This window comes from Mustela lutreola, chromosome 18, assembly GCF_030435805.1.
Source record: "Mustela lutreola isolate mMusLut2 chromosome 18, mMusLut2.pri, whole genome shotgun sequence".
Taxonomy (NCBI): domain Eukaryota; kingdom Metazoa; phylum Chordata; class Mammalia; order Carnivora; family Mustelidae; genus Mustela; species Mustela lutreola.
In genome coordinates this window covers 27,304,555-27,325,000 of record NC_081307.1, presented here as the reverse complement: position 1 = coordinate 27,325,000, position 20,446 = coordinate 27,304,555, and the positions used below count along the sequence as shown (strand labels likewise).

At 40.0% G+C, this 20,446-nt stretch overlaps 1 long non-coding RNA gene across 1 annotated transcript in view; it reads right to left on the bottom strand.

Moving 5' to 3' along the window:
• The window catches only part of LOC131820478 (uncharacterized), a 46,355-nt gene extending 27,517 nt beyond the window's left edge, over positions 1-18,838 (bottom strand). The window contains exons 1-2 of the long non-coding RNA XR_009349658.1: positions 18,238-18,838; positions 6,546-6,656 (exon numbers count right to left, since the gene is read on the bottom strand). This is a non-coding gene — a long non-coding RNA (uncharacterized LOC131820478). The remainder of the gene's footprint in view (positions 1-6,545; positions 6,657-18,237) is intronic.
• Positions 18,839-20,446: the final 1,608 nt, after the last annotated feature.

Below are 20,446 nucleotides of genomic sequence, written 5' to 3'. Positions count from 1 at the left end.
ACCATGAAATTAATGTGCATGCTGAGTTCTTCCATGTTAAGATTAATAATCAACTGGTTATTTCTGAAGCTGGACTGGGGGAAGATGGTAAGGGCATCATCTCTTCTTTTGACTTTGTGCTTTTTCTACAGTATTTGGATATTTGCAATAAGAATGTACTGCTTTTCTAACCTAAACAATAACAAAAATTAGGGGCCCCAAAACATGGATTTCTTGCAATGTCTGACTGCTTATCTTCTTTAAGTAGCTGCATTTTGTGAACTTTCTCACATGAAGGTGCCTTCCCAGTCTCAGCAAACTGTAGTCAAGGTTCCAACATTCTGGTGTATGTCACAGTTGGCTACACACCTTCATACATCACGTCAAAGAAAAGCATAGACGCTTTAACCTCCTCCCTTTTACCTACTTCCTCTTCCATTCCTCAGGGGAATCACAGCTAAAAGGCGCCACATCTAAAAATTAAGTATGATATTCATTACCTGGAACGTATGATGAGAAAAATACTGATCTTACGGCCAAGAATGCTAGATATGCATCTTAACCTCTGAGTCTGTTTTTAAATCTATAAAAGGGAGAGAATATTACGTGCCCTTACCAACTCAAAGACCTATACTACAGGAAATGGTCATTATTAAATTACAACTGTACAGCCAGAAATGATGGCTAACCTCCACGCCACACAGATATTTTGTGTATCTGGAGTTCAAAGTTAGCACATCAGTTTGCTGAAAGAAAATAAGTAAATACTTCAAACTTATATTGAATCTAGAGGAGCTACTTATTTATATTATTCCTGCTTTGCTGGATAATTATCTAGTCTTCTGTAAACATCGGGTCAAACGACCCATAATTACTTTTGCTCAATTTGTTAATAAATTAAATTTGTGAGGAAAGTTCAGGTTTTCTAGCACATTTACAGATAGAGAAGCTAAGCACTGTTAAAAACTGACTTACCTGTGGTCAGCCATGATTCAATTCCTTCTTTCCATTATGCTGCCTATTCTAATTAGAAAGATTTGCTAATTCAGCACTGTCCAATAGGATTACCACATAAGTAATTGCAAAGTATGTGCAAAAAGTGATTTAAAATTTTCTAGTACATTTTAGCAGATTTGATTAAAAGTTCAAATTAATTTTAATATTCTATGTAACCTGATCTATGCTAAATATTATCATTTCAACATGTAATCAATATAAAAATCATTAATGAGATACTGTAACTTTTTTCCTAAAAGACTAATAAGTCTTAGAATCTGGTATTTCACACTTACCTAATTTCTATTCAAGCTTTAATAATGGTAAGAATAAGTAGCCAGAAAACATGATTTCCTCTGATTTGATTTCATATGCTTCGTAGCCACATGTAATTGTTAGTACAGATTGAATTGCTCTTACTTCAGTCCAGAGGAGGGTAGGATGAGATATGTGGGCTCTGGAATCAGCCAGCATGTCCTAGGTGTTGGTTCCACTGCCACTAAATGTGTGACGTGGGCAACTCACTTTCCGTACCACATGTTCTTACACGTCAAATCTTTGATAGAGTTGTTGTAAGAATGAAATGAGCTAATATTTAGTGCCTGACAAGTAGTAGGCATTAAATGTTAGCTATTGTTATCGTTGTTGTCAGATGACACACAGGAACAAACTCTTCTTTGTATCCTCCCCCCAGTGAGACTTATAAGAAACTGAACACATTAGATCTATGACAGGGTTTGTTATGTGTTGAACTACATCCCCCCATAGGATATGTTGAAGTCCCTTATCCTCCTATAGCTCAGAATAGGACCTTATTTGGAAATAGGGTAGTTGGAGATATAATTAGTTAAGAAGAGGTCATATTGGTTTTTTTATATGTTGGTCCTTAATCCATTATGACTTATATCCTCAGAAGAAGAAGAAAATTTGGAAACAGAGACATATAGGGAGAACATCATGTGACAAGAGAGCCAGATGCTAGGATGATGCAGATGTAAGGAAAGGAACATCAAGGACTGCCAGTCACCCTCAGGAGCTGGGAAAAGCAAGGCAGGATTCTACCCAGAGTCTCAGAGAGACCGTGTCCTGCGGATACCATGATACAGAACCTCCAGCTTTCAGAACTATGAGAGAACAAAGTTTTGTTGTTTTAAGTCACCCAGTGTGTGGTACTTTGTTATGGCACTTCCAGGAAACTAATATAGGATTCTTCACCCAAAAGGAAGCACTGTGTCTTACAAACAGCCAAGAGTTGGAAGACTGACAACCTGGCACTTCCAAAGTTTCCCAGAGTCAGTGGAGGCTTCTATATAGTCCGGACAGTCCTATCTTCTCAAGGGCTCTTAGGCTGGTCCTTAACTGCACACATATTCTTTGGAAGGAGGATCCTGCCCTTGGAGGTGGTATCTGGGTGGGACAGCTGCCTGTGAAATGACTGAGTTAAGTCACAAACCCAGAGGAACGATTCCATTGGTTCCTTGGGAATTACACTGGTGTGAGCACCATGTCTCCTAAAGTCTCCATGTTTTTAAATTGAAGTATAGTTGACACAGAGTGTTATATTAGTTTCAGGTGTGTAACAGTGAATCAATAATTCCATTCATGAAGCACTGCTCACGGCCATAGTGAGTCACCATACAACATCATCACAATATTACTGACTACATCGTCTATGCTGCACTTTTAATCTCTGGGACTTTTTATATATATATATATATATATAACTGGAATTCTCTACCATTTGCTTTTAATGGACTTGGTCGTTTTTTGGCCACATTTTTTCTCAAACATGCTATGATGATCAAAACATACTAATTTTAACTGGGTTGAGAAGTTTTTTGTATGTCCTTAAAAACTGGGCACTAAAGGGGGTACACACAAAGAAGTAAAATAAAAATAATCTCAAATGAATTTTTTTTATTTTTAATACTCCTGGTCCTGTGAACTGTTCTATAGATTGTTTTCTACAGTTCTTCATCCTCCTAAATTAAAAGCTACTTTCTTTTTTTCTCCAAATACACATTAAAAAAATGAAGTTCTCAATCACATATGCATATTTTGTGATAAATTTAGAGAAGAAATAATCTCTCTAAAAGAAATACTGCTTTCCCAATTTCAAAAATGCTTGGCTGACTGAAAACATAGAAAATAGTCAATAAATATATATTATACTGATTTTCATCTGATGATTCTGAAGTACTTTATTTCAGTGTTATGATCTGTTAATTCTTCATATTTGCCAGGAAAACACGTTTCTACAATAACATCATTTAAATATATTAGATGTCCCCTCCAAATCTCTATTTATATTTAGAAGAATATAAACTGCTCCAAGTAGAATGTTAGGCCTAAAAGAACCTTGGGAGAGCTTTTGTCCTAAACTTTTCATTTTATAGATGAAATAACCAGAGCAAAGGAATGTTAAAGACTTGACCAAGGAGGTGCTTGGCCAGCTCAGTCAGTAGAGAATGCAACTCTTGATCTCAGGGTTGTGAGGCTAAAACCCAGCTCAAGGGCTTTCACCCCATACCACCAAGCAATAAATATGATCATCCTGACACAGATGAGGTGGACAGTTAGCAATGAATCGGTGAATTTAAGCAGAATTTAGAAAAAGTCTTTACCATTAAATGAAATAATGCATGTAAAGCTCTTCACATGAATGTGGGCCCATTCTAAATTCTTGTGAAATGGAGCTCCTCTTGCTGTTGTATAATTCAGAGGGACCTGGGTTCCCCTGACCGTGTTCTGGGCAAGTCACTTCAACTTTCTATACATCTATTTCCTCACAAGCAAAATGGAAATAATAAAGAGATAAAGGCCTGTCAAATAGCAGATAAGCAGAGGTATTTGTTAATATTAATAATGAACTTACAGTTTGTTTTTTGGTATCCTGAATCAAGAATATAATTAATCCAAAGAGCTGCTCCTGTCATTAACACATCCACGTAAAATGGAAGGGAGTAGGGCAGGCTCACACCGACTCTGTCTTTAGTACCTGTCTACCTCGCTTGTTTGCCACCTCGCATTGTCTCTCTGGCATTGACAAATCAGCCTAAGTGTCCTTACACTGCTGTCCCGTGGGTGTTCAGGAAACTCCCCCTGCCTGCCTGTGTCTATGTCTCTCTACAGGTTCCCCTGGTTTTAAAAACTCTCCCCTCCTTCACTTCATCCTCTCAAACACTTGATCTTGACTTTATAAGGTAAAGTATACTTAGCAAGTTTAACTTATCCAACTAAGGTAGTGATTCCTGAATCATTTTCTGTGGTGTTCCATGAGAGAAGGCCAAGTAAGTCTGAGAAATGCTACAGAAATCCCACTACTGCAGATGCCCACTTTTGGATAAGGCCCACCAGTACCTCCTCAGCACTTCTGGTGCCCTTTCACCCTGAGGGCTTTCTGGTACAAGCACCTCGGACTCCTCAGAGGCCATTCTGACTGGGAGCTCGCTCTGCCAGCTCCATGTGCAGCCAGAGAGTTCACGCTGCCAAGAGCAGCCCATGACCCACGGCAGGTGGGAACCGACGGGTACATCTACTCTAGCTTCCTTGTTCTCAACTGCCACAGTCCTGAGAGAGGTTCTAGCAGTTTTCCAGAGGTCCATGGTAGGAGAGTGCCCCAGATGCCTATGCCAATGACTCGCTCATGAATACACCTGATCTATATTCGCTTTCTCCCCTTCTGGGTCTCATTTCCCGATAGCTCACCAGTATTTCATGGGACCGTCTTCGAAATAAACTACTTGCTTTAAGATCTGTTTTTCTTTCCTCAAAAGTTATGACACATGCTGGCAATATTAGAGACTGTGTGAAATCCTTCAGGAAAGAGATTAATTTAACTTTATTTAATCAGAAACTTTATTTAGTAAGTTTCCCAAACTTATTTGGCCATGGGAGACTTTTCCTTTTTTTTTTTAATTTTATTTATTTATTGGAGAGAGAGACAGTGAGTGGGAGAGAGCACAAGCCAGGGGAAAAGGCAGAGGGAGAGGGAGAGACAGGCTCCCCACTGAGCAGGGAGCCTGATGTAGGGCTCAATTCCAGGATCCCAGGATCCCGGGATCCCAGGATCATGAGCTGAGCCCAAGGCAGTCACTTAACCGACTGAGCCACCCAGGTGCCCCTGGCCATGGGAACATTTTTAAGGATAAGAGTTTTAGGGACGCCTGGGTGGCTCAGTTGGTTAGGCAGCTGCCTTCGGCTCAGGTCATGATCCTAGCGTCCTGGGATCGAGTCCCACATCGGGCTCCTTGCTCGGCAGGGAGCCTGCTTCTCCCTCTGCCTCTGCCTGCCATTCTGTCTGCCTGTACTTGCTCTCTGCCCCCCTCTCTCTCTGATAAATAAATAAAATCTTTAAAAAAAAAAAAAAAAAAGGATAAGAGTTTTAATCCTATGAAACTAGTGTTTCTCTTTGAAATATACTTTGGGAAATGCTGAATGAAGCATTAATGACAGACAAATTAAAGTATTATCCCTCTCAGAGATATCCACATCTTAACAGCTTCTGCAAATCTGTACTTTCTGACTCAAAGAACTGGGTCCCTTTAGATGAGGAGTTCAGGTTCTACAGCAGACATGATGGGAACTAATTTGGGAAGGGTGTGTCTTGTGAAGTCTCTTAAATCAAATCAGGTTGGTAAGTGTCTGCATACTCTGCTATCAAGAACAGGAAATTACAGATGGCTTTGTTTTGACTCCAGAGTATAGTCCTGAGACTTGGAGGACAGCAGGAGGTGTATGGAATGAAGACAGTTACTTTCTAAAACTGCTCTGGAGAAAATAACTATCATTTGGAAGAAGGAGCTCATTTTTCAGTGGTCTCAGCCCAAAACATCAGATGCCTAGGACTGCAATATCCCTTAAGATATTTCAGGAAAAAAAAAAAAAAAGCTATTTCAGGAATAAAATGGTCAATATTTACCAAAATTTTAAATACTTAAGCCTTGAACTACTTTGGAAACTCCATAAAAAGAGGTTCCCTGATCTAGAAATACAGATCGGGAATATTCTGGAAAGCAGTCTTGCTCTGATTTTAACATAAGCATTGGCAACAGCCATGTACTCACTCTACTGTCCAGGCTGGACCCCACTGGAAGGAAGTGGTAAGAAGCCTTGTGAATGGACAGTACTTGGGGGGGGGGTGAGGGGTAAACAGTCAGCGTGTGTGGGAGCATGTTTAGCACAGCTGGGATAGTTCATCTCCAGGGCCTGACTTCTGCCGCTTATAGCAGTTCTCCTCCTAATTCTGCAACAAGATTTATACTATCTCTTTTGTCATTTCAGTCACATTATCCCCTCTCATGGCCGTTTTCCAGATGTTGAGATATGGAATATTTTAAAATGAACTGCCATGGATCAACGTTAAAACATGCCACTTTTTTTTTTTTTTTTTTTTTTTGGTCAACACAGCTATTCTGAAACGCTCTCTCACTTATAAAACATTAATAAATGAGCTACAAATCAGTGAAGAGAAATTTCAAGTAATCCTAGTTCTCCTAGGGGTCCATTCTCTGTATTAAAAACAATAAGAACAGAATAGTGCACAGTGAGAAAGTGTGGAAAAGCAGTACCGATCATCCAGCATGGCCACGAGTTGGAGGGATCTGACATTTCCATCTTCATCCCGGGGGATTCTGTCAAGTAGCAACTCAAACTCCTCACCGGTAATCTCCACACCAAACCTGAAACAAATAGCAGTTAGCATCAGTCACCCCCCAAGTTCACATCTGGGTCACCCTTACCCACAATACCCGAAGCATATGGCTGCCATTACCGCTTTGTTACTGCTGCGGTCCTCGAGATCAAGAGCACCACGTGAATATCAGAGGTTAATCAGGGTGTTGATCGCTTCAGCTTTCTCAAAGAAAGAGATTCTACCACAGAAACCCCGCATTGGTGATGCACAGAAATAGAAATACCGGGGTGTTGAATTGTGTGGGATTGTCCTCTGTAAAAAGTTATTCATTACACTAAAACACTGGTATTGCTTAAACAAGCTAACTCTGAAAGGCCTTTCAATTGAACTGCTTAGCACGAAAGAAAAGGTAAGAAAAAAAAGTGCCTTTCCAAAAACAGCTTCCTAATGCTCTTGCAAAAGCATTTCATAATGGCTTTACAGATATTTTGCATACAAATATTTAAAAAGCGGCAGTGTTTATTCATCAGCAAGAAAGTGTTTTCATCTCTCCAGAACAATCAAAACATAATCCTTGAATTACTGGCATAAATAAGAATGACTTAAGCAATAATAATGAACAAGGCATTCATTCATCATTTTGCAAAGCTGATAAAGACCCAGCTGACTTTTGGAAAAGAGGGGGAATAGATTTTCTTTTGGCAATGCAATGAAAGAATAACATGAGAAAGGGTTTCTTTTTCTCCCCTCATTTTCATTAATACTTCCTTGATAATTATCAAACAAAACATAGACACCATCAAGAATAACACAACAAACAAAAAATGGCTTTATGAAGAATTAATTTATCACATATGTGCATTTCATAAATATGGAGTGTGATAGTGCCTCAGAGGCTTGGATGTCCTTTTTTCACTTGCATAAAATCAGGGAAAAAAAGGAGAGACCCAATTATTTAATGAGACACGTAACACTTTTCCCTTTATTCCCTGTTATACTCTTTTCTTTTTCATTTCCTAGCACTGAAGTTACCAGTACTAATGAATAAATCTTTGGCATTGTCCTGAGAAGATAAAACTAATTCTCAGGTTTTATTTGCACTTAAATTCTTAAACTCAGTACTTAAAAAAGAAAAGAAATGGTTTTTTCCCAGGGATACTGGAAAAAATATCAGACTGAAAGTCAAGAGAACTGAATTCAGTCTATATTTACCACTGCACAGCAATGTAATTATGGCAAAATCACTCGACAGTCAGATTTCAGTTATCTCAACTCTCAAGTGGTCTGTAAGTTCTCTCTATCTTACTTAGTAGTCACAGGATTATGAGAAAATGAAAATAAAAGTGCCTTGAAAAATAGGAGAATATTATAAAATATTATGTATTATGAAAAAAATACTGTATACTGTGCATTATTATTATTGATATAGAGTACAGTTTTAAAAATCTTCAAAAAGGGGCTCCTGGGTGGCACAATCGGTTAAGCATCTGACTCTTGGCTTTGGCTCAGGTTGTGAGATCCAGCCCCACCCGGGGCTCTGTGCTCAGAAGGGAATCTGCCTGAGGTTTTCTCTCCCTTTCCCACTGTGCTTCCTGCTCATGCTCTCTCTCTCCCCCCAAGTAAATAAACCTTTAATAAAATCTTCAAAAAAAATACTAGAATTTATTGCTTAAACAGTGACACAAGTAGCCCTTTTTCTCCGGATGCCTTCTGAGTGGAAAATGACAGTGGAGAGAACGTGGGCTTTGGATTAATTAGACTGACATTTGAACCCCAGTTCTACTTAGCTCTCTGTGGCCTTGGGCAATTTTCTTAATTCCCAGAGCTTCATGAAACTCTGGGAAATTTTATGCATCCATAAAAAGAAAAGCTACTCAGGAAATTTAAAAAGTTAATACATGTAATATGCACATACTCTCTCTCTCTCTCTCTTTGGCTTTTTTTTTAATTTTTAATTTTTTTATTAACATATAATGGATTATTAGCTCCAGGGGTAGAGGTCTGTGAATCACCAGGTTTACACATACCTTCTCCAATGTCCATAACCCAACCACCCTCTCTCTGCCCCCTCCCCCGGCAACCTTCAGTTTATTTTGTGAGATTAAGAGTCTCTTAGTCTCCCTCCTGATCCCATCTTGTTTCATTTATTCCTTTCCTACCCCCTAAACCCCCCACATTGCCTCTCAACTTCCTCATATCAGGGAGATCATGTGATAATTAGGTTGACTGACTTATTTTGCTGGGCCTAATACCCTCTAGTTCCATCCACATAGTTGCAAATGGCAAGATTTCATTTCTTTTGATGGCTACATAGTATTCCATTGTATATATATACCACATCTTCTTTATCCATTCATCTGTTGATGGACATCTAGGTTCTTGCACATACTCTCTTTAATGGGAAAGGTATTTGGGGGGGATGTATTTCCATAACAGTTAAACCGCCTTCCTTTTACTGATGGGTAAAATGAGGCTTTCTCTAACCACTTTACTTCACTCTCCCCTCACTGACCTAGTTATTATCATTATCATTCTATTTTTATTATTATTTTTCTTATCAATGGAAATTATTCTTACTGCTTTATTAGTGACTAGGTATTGTCTGTCCTGTGTCTGCACTTCTCATGTAAGCTACATGAAAATAGGTACCTTGCCTCTCATGCTCAGCACTGTATCCTTAGAACTTACAACAATGGCCATAAAGTGCTCAAAATGTAGTGAATGAATGAGTAACTCATGCCTCCAGTATGATGATATGTATTCATAGAAAGAGGAACTTTTAAAAGCTACCCTTCCATTATCCATTCTAATATGACAGGGAAAAATGAAAGTCAGACATGTTTGCTTTGGAAAACATTTTACACTTTTTTTTTTAAAGATTTTATTTATTAATTTGACACAGAGAAATCACAAGTAGACAGAGAGGCAGCCAGATAGAGAGATAGGGAAGCAGGCTCCCTGCTGAGCAGAGAGCTTGATGCGGGACTCGATCCCAGGACCCTGAGATCATGACCTGAGCCGAAGGCAGCGGCTTAACCCACTGAGCCACCCAGGCACCCAAACATTTTACACTTTGAATTAAGTGTGGATAGCCTATGTTCACAAATTTAACAAGACTTCTAAAAAATAATAAAGCTATATTTATTCATCCTTCTGGTTATTCAACAAATACTTAGAGACCACCTACTATGTGTTAGGCAGTATATTAAAGGTTTGGAATACAGTGATAAGACAGACCTTACAGCATAGCAAGGAAGACTGTAAACAAGACATTGCAATAAAATGTGAAGAATATTATGACAAGAAATACAGGATTTTAACAGAGCTTTTAACAACATGACCTAACTCAGTCTATAAGTGAGGAAATGAATCTTAAGAAAAGGGTGAGCTGTGAGTCACCTAAGTAGAGAAGAAAAGAGAAAGAGCATTATAGGTAGAGAACAGGCACATTCTGGAAATGAAAAGATCTCAATCTTACTAATGCACACAGTTCAGGTATCAGAGGAGAGAGAGACCAGGTTTGACAGAAAGATGAATGCCAGGTTGTACAGACATTACAGTAGCCCCTGCTCCCCCATCTGCAGGAAATACGTTCCAAGGTCCCCAGTGGACACCGGAAATGGCAGAGAGCACTGAACCTTATATGCACTGTGGGTTTTCCCATACATACATATCTAAGATAAAGTTTAATTTATAAAAAAGGCACAGTAAGAGACTAAGAGTAATAACACAAAAAAGTAGAACAATTACAATATGCTGTAATAAAGTTAGGTGCGTGTGGTCTCACTCCTAAAATATCTTATAGTAATTGTGCTCACCCTTCTACTTCTCGTGATGCTGCGAGATGGTAAGAGGTCTACATGATGAAATGAACAGAGGTAAGTGATGTGAGCACTGTGACATCCTGTTAGGCTACTACAAACCTGACAATAGGTCAGGAGGAGAATTATGTGATTCTAGACCATGGTTGATGCCTTGTAATTGAAACCAGTGAAAGTGAAGCCTCAGATGAGGGGGGACTACTGTACATGCAGCCACTTTTAAAAAGTATGGGCTGTATTTGAAAGGTGTGAGAAGCTATTTGATGGCCTTTGATGTGTCAGTGTGGCTCGGCTAACAGTCCCCAGTTATTCAATTAAACACTCATCTATGTGTTGCATATTTGGCAAATACGACTGAAGTTCATAATCACTTGACTTTAGGTAAAGGAGATGATCCTAGATCATCTGGCTGGGGTTGACTTAATCAGTTGAAAGACCTTAAAAGCAGAACCAGATATTCCCTGAAGAAGAAATTCTGCCCATACACAGCAACTTCAGGCCATGCCTGAGAATGCCAGGCTGCTCTTCCTAGAGCCTGCCTTATGGCATTTAGACTTTGCCTCAACCCGTGTAAACCAATTCCTTGCAAGGAATCTCTTAGTATATTGGTTCTGTTTCTCTGGTTAAACCCTAAGTAAAATACCATTAAAGGATTTAAAGCATACAGAGACAGACAAACTTGTGTTTTTAAAAGCACTGAGTGGAGAGGGATTTGAAGGAGAGCAATGCCTGCACGCTTCAGAAGGAGGCTCTCTAGCGTGAAATAATTCATGTTACAGAGCACACTAGCTTAACTGAGATGGTAAAGCATGAATGAGAGAAACAATGTAAAAGATACAAAACTTGATTTTTTAGTTGGATGTCTAATGTGAGAGAGAAGTCAAGGATAATTCCTAGGTTTCTGGCTTGGATGACTGGGTAGCTGGGGGTGTCATTAACTGAGATGAAGGAACACTGGAGGACAAACAGGCTGTGACGGTGCAAGTGAGGATTCTGAGCTCAGTTTTAAACATGTTGACTTTGGGCTATGAGACAACCAAGAGGAAGTGTCCAATAAGAGGGCCGAGATAAGGGTCTGAAACCCAGGAGAGCCACTGGCTGGAGATATATAAATGTGGAAGTCACTGCTATATAAAGGTGATCTGAGACTATAGGATTACATGTGATATTAAAGGAAAATACATACAGTGAGTTGAGAAGAGGAAGCAGGGCAGAGGCCCTACCTAAGGGACGAGTAGAGGAAGAGTGCTGACAAGAGAACCTAAGAAGTCGTGGGGGGAAAAAAAAAAAGGCAGAAAGGAAGCCAAGAGAAATGATAACAGGAGCCAAGAAAACAGAGGGCTGTGAAGAGGAGCCAATGGTCAGTCACTTCAAAGCAGTCTAGAGGTCAAGCAAACCATGCATTTCATTGAGTTCAGAAGTAAGAAGCCAGGACACCTGGGTGGCTCAGTCGGTTACGTGGCTGCTTTTGGCTCAGGTCATGATCCCAGGGTCTTAGGATTGAGTCCCACATTGGGCTCCTTGCTCAGCCAGGAGCCTGCTTCTCCCTCTGCCTGCTGTTCCCCCTGCTTGTATCCTTTCTTTTTCTGACAAATAAATAAAATCTTGAAAAAAAAATAGAAGTAAGAAGTCAATGACCCTCATGAGAGCAGTTCTGGTAGAGTGATGGGGTCCACAACCATACTGTAGTGGGCTGAGTGAGTGGAACTGGAGGGAAGAGACACAAAATCTACATTTCTTTCAAGAAGCCTCGCTCGGAAGGGAAAAGGAAAAAGAAGGCAAGCCGGAAGGAAAGGTGGAGTCAAGGGAGATGCTTGCTTTTTTAAAGATGAATAATATGAGCACTGTTAAATACTGCCAGGGGCAGTATGAAGGCAGAGGCTGAAAAGAGAAAAAGAAGGAATTACTGACAGAGCCTATGAAAGAAAGATCACGGGACACCTGGGTGGTGCAGTCAGTTGGGCACCCGGGTTCTTGGTTTCTGCTCAGGTTATGATCTTGGGGCCATGAGATCGAGCCCTGCATTGGGCTCTGCACTCAGCATGGAGTCTGTTTCAGATTCGCTCTCTCTTACTCTGCCCCTCCTGCTCATGTGTGTATGCGCACGCTCTCTCTCTCAAATAAACAAATAAAACTTAAAAAAAAAAAAAAAAAGACCACAGGTAGATGGGAGAAAGAATACCTTTCACCAAAACAGGGGGAAAGAAGGAAATAATGGATTTATAGGATTTGAAATATCAGGGGCTCCCCTTTTCTAATTTTACTATGAAGATGCAAGCCTATTTTACCGAGATTAGGGCAGGGGAGGAAAGCAAGTGAGAGGGGATGTGTTTTGAAGAAATTGAAAAAGATGTGAAATATGCAGAGTGGAGACAGAGACATGGAGTTGACTGAGAGAACATAGTAGGGGGTGACAGAGAAAGTGAAGAGCCCAGCTGAAGTTGGTGACAATGAATTTACAGTGATATTCACCTACTAGTAGTCTGGTTTTTCCCAGTAATCTGGTGCAGTGAAGGTAAAATGGACAATTGGACTTATCCATGTTTGGGAATCTGCCGTACGGATGTGAATAAAAGAAACAAAGCAAGATAGTTTATGATATTGACAAGAAAATGTCTAACATGGGAGAAGAGATTCTAAGCTGGCTTTTAGCTCAGAGAAGGTGGTCCATGGACTAGAACAGATAGAGGATGCTAGTCAGAAATAGGCTGAAAGTATGATTTCATAGGATTTTTGGATAATGACACACACTTATGGGAGAGTCAAGTAAACATAAGAGTAAAAACTAATATTTACCAAGAATTTAATATGTTCTTAACACTATGCTGAGTATTTTATGTGCATTGTCCCCATATATTCCCTACAACCATCAATTGAGTATTATCATCACCAACACTATCCTGATAGTATTAGAGATCTCTGAGGTGCCTAAAGAGGGCAGGAGAGAAATGGTCTAGAAATGACAACCAAAAGCTTGGATAACGAGGTTTGGGTTTGTTGTTTTTTGGCGGGGGTTGAGATTTTATTTACTTATTTGAGAGAGAGAGAGAAAGCACAAACAGGGGGAGGGGCAGAGGAGAGGGAGAAGCAGACTTCCATCTGGGCAAGGAGCCCAACATGACGTGATATGGGGCTCAAATCCAGGACCCTGGGATCATAACCTAAGCTTAGGCAGATGCTTAACAAACTGAGTCACCCGGGCAACCTGGACAATGAGCTCTCGAAAGGGCTTCTGGAGAAGTAGTGTCCTTAGCAGAGAGCCATTTGGTTAAACTAGATTGTAACCTTTTGAAGAAGTCAAGAACATAGTAGAAGTTAATTCCTCTTGGATTGGAACTTCTGCCAAGCACAGTGGGAGGATGTCAGAATGAGAAGAGTGAGGGTTTGGAAGAGGGAAGAAGCCCAGATAAATATTAGGATAGGAAAACACCGAGAGGGTACATAGGTTAGACAGTTGAGGAGGTTTACATCATGGGTATTATAGCAAGGAAAATGAGTGTGAGGTCACATGGATTCAGACTCTAGAAGAAACCTTCAAACATAACCATCCAGCCCCTATTTTTCTTTTTTAAGATTTTAAAGTAACCTCTACACCAAACATGGGGCTTGAACTCATAACCCTGAGACCAAGAGTCACATGCTCTACTGACTTGAGCCCACCAGGTGCCCTTGCAATCCCTATTTTCATTTCATCACTCATTCTGTCCCTACAGGCAATGGGTAAGTAGCTTCAATTCTGACTGTAGTCAGATATATTTATCTGACTACAGATATCTGTAGCCAATAGTTATTGGCCACTTACTACATGTCAGATCTTACAAGTATTAATTTTTTCAGTCCTAATACTATTATTATCTCCATTGTATGGTGAAACCTTACATCGCTAGTATCTGATGGAGCTTGAACTTGAACCCTGCTAACGGACTCTGGAGTCCTAAAGCTGGCCATTTCGTTACTCTTACTGTTTGAATAAGGCTGAAATTTCTTCCCTACGATTGTCTTTCCTACATTCTATACTTTCTCGAGCAGAAAAAGGTCCCTCCACAATCCTTCCATAGAAACTTAAACGTTAATGTATAAGATTATGACGTCAATACATCCATAGCTAACCTTTAACGCTATACTCTGTAAGTGAGTTTTGACATAAGGAGAGTTCATCTTGGACTTTATCTAAGAGAACTTACATTCTTAAGTACCCCAAAGACCTCCTTTACTGAGAAGGTAGTCTTGGGACACCTGGGTGGTTCAGTCAGTTAAGAATTTCAGGTTTCAGCTCAGGTCAGGATCTCAGGGTTGTGGGGTAGGCCCCACACCTGCCTCTGCACTCAGCACAGAGTCTGCTGGAGATTACCTCCCTCTTCCTCTATCTCTGCCTCGCCCTCTGTTCCCCTCCTGCTCCCACATGTATGTCTATGAACTCTCTCGAAAATAACTCAATAAAATACTTTAAAAAAAGAAGCTAGTGTTGGGCAGCTGGGTGGCTCAGTTGGCTGGGTGTTTGCCTTCAGCTCAGGTCATGATCTCAGGTTCCTGGGGCTGAGCCCCACATTGGGCTCCCTGCTCAGCAGGGAGTCTGCTTTGCCCTCCACTCCTCCCAGCTTGTGCTCTCTCTCTCTTTCTCTCTCTCTGTTCTCTCTCTTTCAAATGAATGAATTAATTTCTAAAAGGGAGAAGGTAGTCTTTAGGCACAAAGCCCAAAGATACTATTTTAGCACAAATCTACCCTGTTTAAAAAAATCTTCTGTCGGGGCGCCTGGGTTGCTCAGTGGGTTAAGCCGCTGCCTTCGGCTCAGGTCATGATCTCAGGGTCCTGGGATCGAGTCCCGCATCGGGCTCTCTGCTCAGCGGGGAGCCTGCTTCCCTCTCTCTCTCTCTGCCTGCCTCTCCATCTACTTGTGATTTCTCTCTGTCAAATAAATAAATAAAATCTTAAAAAAAAAATCTTCTGTCATGCAATAACTTTATTCTGTCCTCAGAAATATCAGAAACCAGTCTCTGATATTTCTCCCTAAGGACAAAAAACAAGTTACTGACAGGCTTATTACTTTCAATTCCATAACTGACAATATCTCAGGAATTTTTTTAGCTCCATACATTTTTCTGTATGCAATAAATAAAAAAGCAAAGTGGCTTTCACACATATAAAGTAAGCAGAAATCCCATTATAGAAACTCCCCCTTTCTGTTACTGAATGATTTTAAAATCAAAGCACAGTATTTATATACAGAGTACAGAAGTAATAAAAAATAAAATGCCAACAAAGAAGCCAGACTCAGGATTCTATTTTTTTTTTAATTTTATTTATTTATTTGACAGACAGAGATCGCAAGCAGGCAGAGAGGCAGGCAGAGAGAGGGGGAAGCCGGCTTCCCACAGAGCAGAGAGCCCGATGTGGGGCTTGATTCCAGGACCCTGGGATCATGACATGAGCGGAAGGCAGAGGTTTTAACCCACTGAGCCACCCCAGGCGCACATCAGGATTCTATTTTAATATCGATTTAGCAATTAGATTTTGCTTTTAATGAGTGCTATTTCTAAAAGAGTTAAATAAAAAAGATGTGGCAGAGGGCCTCACATTAAATGAAGATCTTTTACTTACTCCAAAGGTAACTACAGCAAGAAGGCTCAAAGTTGAAGTGTTTATATATCAATTAGTTTTGAGCATTTCACTAAGGACTTTGTAAATGGCATTCTTCAGAAACAAACAAAAATACAATGTATATTAGCTAACTATGTTTCAAAATAGAGACAATACTATGTCTGCTATAATAAATTTGGGGTTATTTCATTGTATTTTAGCATTGATTCTTCAGCCAAGTCCCTGGAGATAGGATCATATATTTTCCTGATCGATCTATGTTTAATGGGATAATTCCATTATTTTAAGTGTATTATTAGATCATACTTAACATTCAAAAAAGTATTTAAGGATGATCTCTTTTCTCTAAAGAAGTGTTTGGGGTTTGTTTTAAGACTTTCTTTAATTTATTATATTGTGTTTTTTTCCCAACTAGACCACTTTATTTTTAAAATATAGACAAGGATATATAGTGGAGGAAAAATACTATTTTTCATCACCTCTGTTCCCTTCATTATTGTAGAAACCTTTACTCTATGCTCTCTCAGAAATCATCTGGGTACTACTATAAAATACATTCTCAGGGGACGCCTGGGTGGCTCAGTTGGTTAAGCAGCTGCCTTCGGCTCAGGTCATGATCCCGGCGTCCTGGGATCGAGTCCCACATCAGGCTCCTTTCTCGGCGGGGAGCCTGCTTCTCCCTCTGCCTCTGCCTGCCATTCTGTCTGCCTGTGCTTGCTCTCTCCCCCTCTCTCTCTCTGATAAATAAATAAAATCTTTAAAAAAAAAAATACATTCTCAGGTTCTGAAAAAAGTATTTTCTGTCTTTATTTCAAAGTGGACAGATAATTTAAGCTAATGCTTAGGACTATACTTTTCTAACATGATTAGATGTTAAAACAAAAGCACAGTATAAAAAAAATCACTGATCAAACCCAGGGTGAGTGACAGAAAACCCACCAACACAGATCACATATGTCAGATCTCTTGGCATATGACAAGCCTGCTATATGTCCCGAGTAATATGTCTTGTCTTTTCGCTCTCCTGTGCACCAAGTCAGGCAGAAATTACCCTAGGAGACCTACAGGCTTAGGTTTGAAAGGTCCCAAGGGGGCCAGGTGGAACCAAGCCTGAGAACGGAGATTTACTAATGTAACCTGGTATGATAAGCCACAAAGTAGTCCAGGGTCACTCCACACTCCCAGAGGACCTCCCAGCTGCTTCTTGGATGACCTCACCTTGAGATAGATAGATAAACATATACATATACATATATATATATATATATATATATGTATTTGTATTTATATTCATATTCATATAAACAGAGGTAAGGATATAGACGCACACACATACATACACATATATGTGTATATGTATACACATATAGGGCATCTTTGTTATTGTTTTATTTTTTAATTAGTTATGGTTAAGAAGAGAAGGATATTTAATACTAGAAGAGTAGTCCTTTTCTTATGTTCACCAAAACAAACACAAGCAAAGGGATTTGAATAATGGATTTTTTTTTCTTTTTTTCTAAAAATCTCTTAGCATGGGTAGTAAAGTGGGAAGTCCTGCGTTTGAGTCCTCACTTCTGCTACTTAATAGATGTAGGACTTCGGCAACTCTCTTCATTTCTCACACACTGTTTTTTCATCTGTAAAACCAGCAAGATAATCCCACCTAACCTACCAAACTACAAGCCTATTTCTAGGGGTCAAGTTGCTTAATAAACATATAAACTACTACATATAAATCCTCAGGCAGTCTCCTGATGTCAGGCAGTAGTGATATTAACCACACAGCTGGGTAAAGTTTGCATTCACTTCAACATTAACTGAAAAAAGAAAAAAAGAAAAAAAAAAGTGGGTGGCTAGCCTCCTCGCACTCCCTTTGCATTCCTTGTTCTTCCAGACATGGTAAACTCGGTTTCTGCGGGATAGGATTTCATTTCAGTTAGTGAGAAACAAAGCAATTGGACAATGAATAATAGCCCAGACAGGATACAGCTGAAGATTTGCGCAGAAGAATGATGAGGACCGGCTTGATGCTGAGCAGGTGTTCTCCCTAGATTGTCTAGCTTGAGGATGATTGACTTTGGGAGCTACGGCTTGTTCCCAGGTGGGTGAGCCTTAGGGCCACGGGTTTTTCGAGATATGGAGGAACACGTGAGACCCTGTGGGAAGAAGGTAGGGGGATTTTCCAAGCATTAATGTGGGGATCTTACCTGGAAAAATTCTTGTTAACGCACACAAGTCCCCGCCCTATCTCAGGGAAAGAGCGGCAGCTGGCATCTGCGCTGCTCGAGGAATGCGAACCGCACAAGCCTCCAGGTAAGCCGCTGTGCCTGTGGCAGCGAGGCATGCTGGGATGGGGAGGTGGCATGCCGGGATGGGGAGGTGGCATGCCGGGATATGGAGGGGCATGCCGGGATGGGGCAGGGCATGCCGGGATGGGGCAGGGCATGCCGGGATGGGGCAGGGCATGCTGGGATGAGGAGGGGCATGCCGGAATGAGGAGGGGCATGCCGGGACGGGGCGGGGCCTGCTGGGAAGTCATCACGTGGAAGGAGGGAACGTGAAGCCCGGGGCTATCTGAGGAGATGGTCCCAGACACAGGTGTCAGTTATTTCAGAAGTGAAATTGCCCTGGTAGTGTCCATTTTAGAGCTGTTCTTATAAAACAAGACAGCTTGGATTGTTTACAACCAGCATCTCTTTTCCAAAGATGAGTTCCCCCCATGGGGTTCCCCGAAGTCCCTCAGCTTGGTCCAGATGCCTGAACGGGACTATGTCCTGCAGCCTCTTCCCACGCCCCCCCGTGTTAACGATCCGCACCTGTACTGACTTCCGCATCCTGGCCCTCTAAGCCGTCTCTGCCTGGGCTCTAACTTTTTACAGCACTGCAGGGAGAAAGTCCTCTGAAGGTTTTCTTCCACCTGGTGTAAATAATACAGGCCCTTAAAAGCCTCCAAAATCATATTTCAAAATCCCAGCGTTAACGGTTTTTTCCATCTTAGACAAATTCTTTTGATGCATGCATTAATTTGGGATGGAGCCCCAGCCCTAGGTGAGTGGATTGTTGATGCGATCCTATTAAATAGAACTTCGACCTGACTGCAACACACAGATTGGAATATAGCTTCTGTGTCATTTTGAACAAAAACAACAAAGGATTTACACTTTTTCTTTTGTCTCTCTCTCTATCTGTCGCTCACTCTTTTTGGCATGTCTGGCTGAGATGTGACAATGTACTAGAAAGATTCTGGGTCTGATTTCACACTGGAGGTTTTCCCAAATGATAAGTGCAAGAATATCCTCCCGGGTGAAATTATCACCATTACTCTGTTTTTCATATGTAACCTAACCTAGCTAGTTCAAAATTTAGGGCAATTAGGTCCATCTGTGCAAACTATTATTTCCAAACTATTAGCTTCCAAATTCTGCTCTTTTCTAAAGTCTGATTTTAAATATTCTGTTAAGTTCATTTTAGTATATTTGAAATGTTCTCATTCTCCCCTTCCTGTTAGCCCTTTGTGATTCTCTTGTGAGAAGGCCCATATGTAAATCAAATGCAATTGGAGTTGCCTTATGAGATTTACAAAATGCAAGAGAAGAGCTGAAGGGAATAATTCTACTTAATCAAAAGAAAATATTTAATCATTGAAAAAATATTAATTACCTCAATAGGTAAGTAAAGTTGTTATTATGGATCATGTTTAATATTCTATTTTAGGGCAAATACAGTATCATACAGAACACATTTATGACCATAATCATCACCTGTTAATCTGTCCCTTGTGTCATTTTAAACTAAAGTTTTAAAATGAAATTAAAACTTTTACTTTGGGATCACAACTTCATAAAAATGGAGGTATAGACAGACATAGATTTAGCTACAGATATAGACACAGTTCCGTATGAATTACTTCAATGTTAGTTTTCAGTGCAAATAAATAAATTCTTCTTTTTTCAACTTTATCTGTATTGTTTCTTCTTGATAATATAACTTATTTCTATACTTGTTATTGACTTTTTTCTCCTTAAAACACCATGGAAATTATATGAGTTTTACAGAAATGTTTTGAATAGCATAAAAACTTGTAATATAAAACATTATCCCTTCCACAATAACTGCTCCCTCCATCCTCCAGAAAATAACTACTTTTGGCTACTTGATGCCTCATCCTTTCCATTTTTTTTCATACATAACATATACTAACATGTATTGTTATTTCACAATAAAAGTATATTTGAATACTTATTCTGTTATTTTATTTTTTCATAAGTTGATCTTAGATAAGCTGTACTAATACTCGCGTACTTAATCCTTTTTGAAAAGAGATATAGTGTTCCACTGTGTGGATGTACCATCATTTACGTAACCAACCCCTTACTAATGTATATATTGGCTTTGTTGAATTTCTCCTTACAGGCT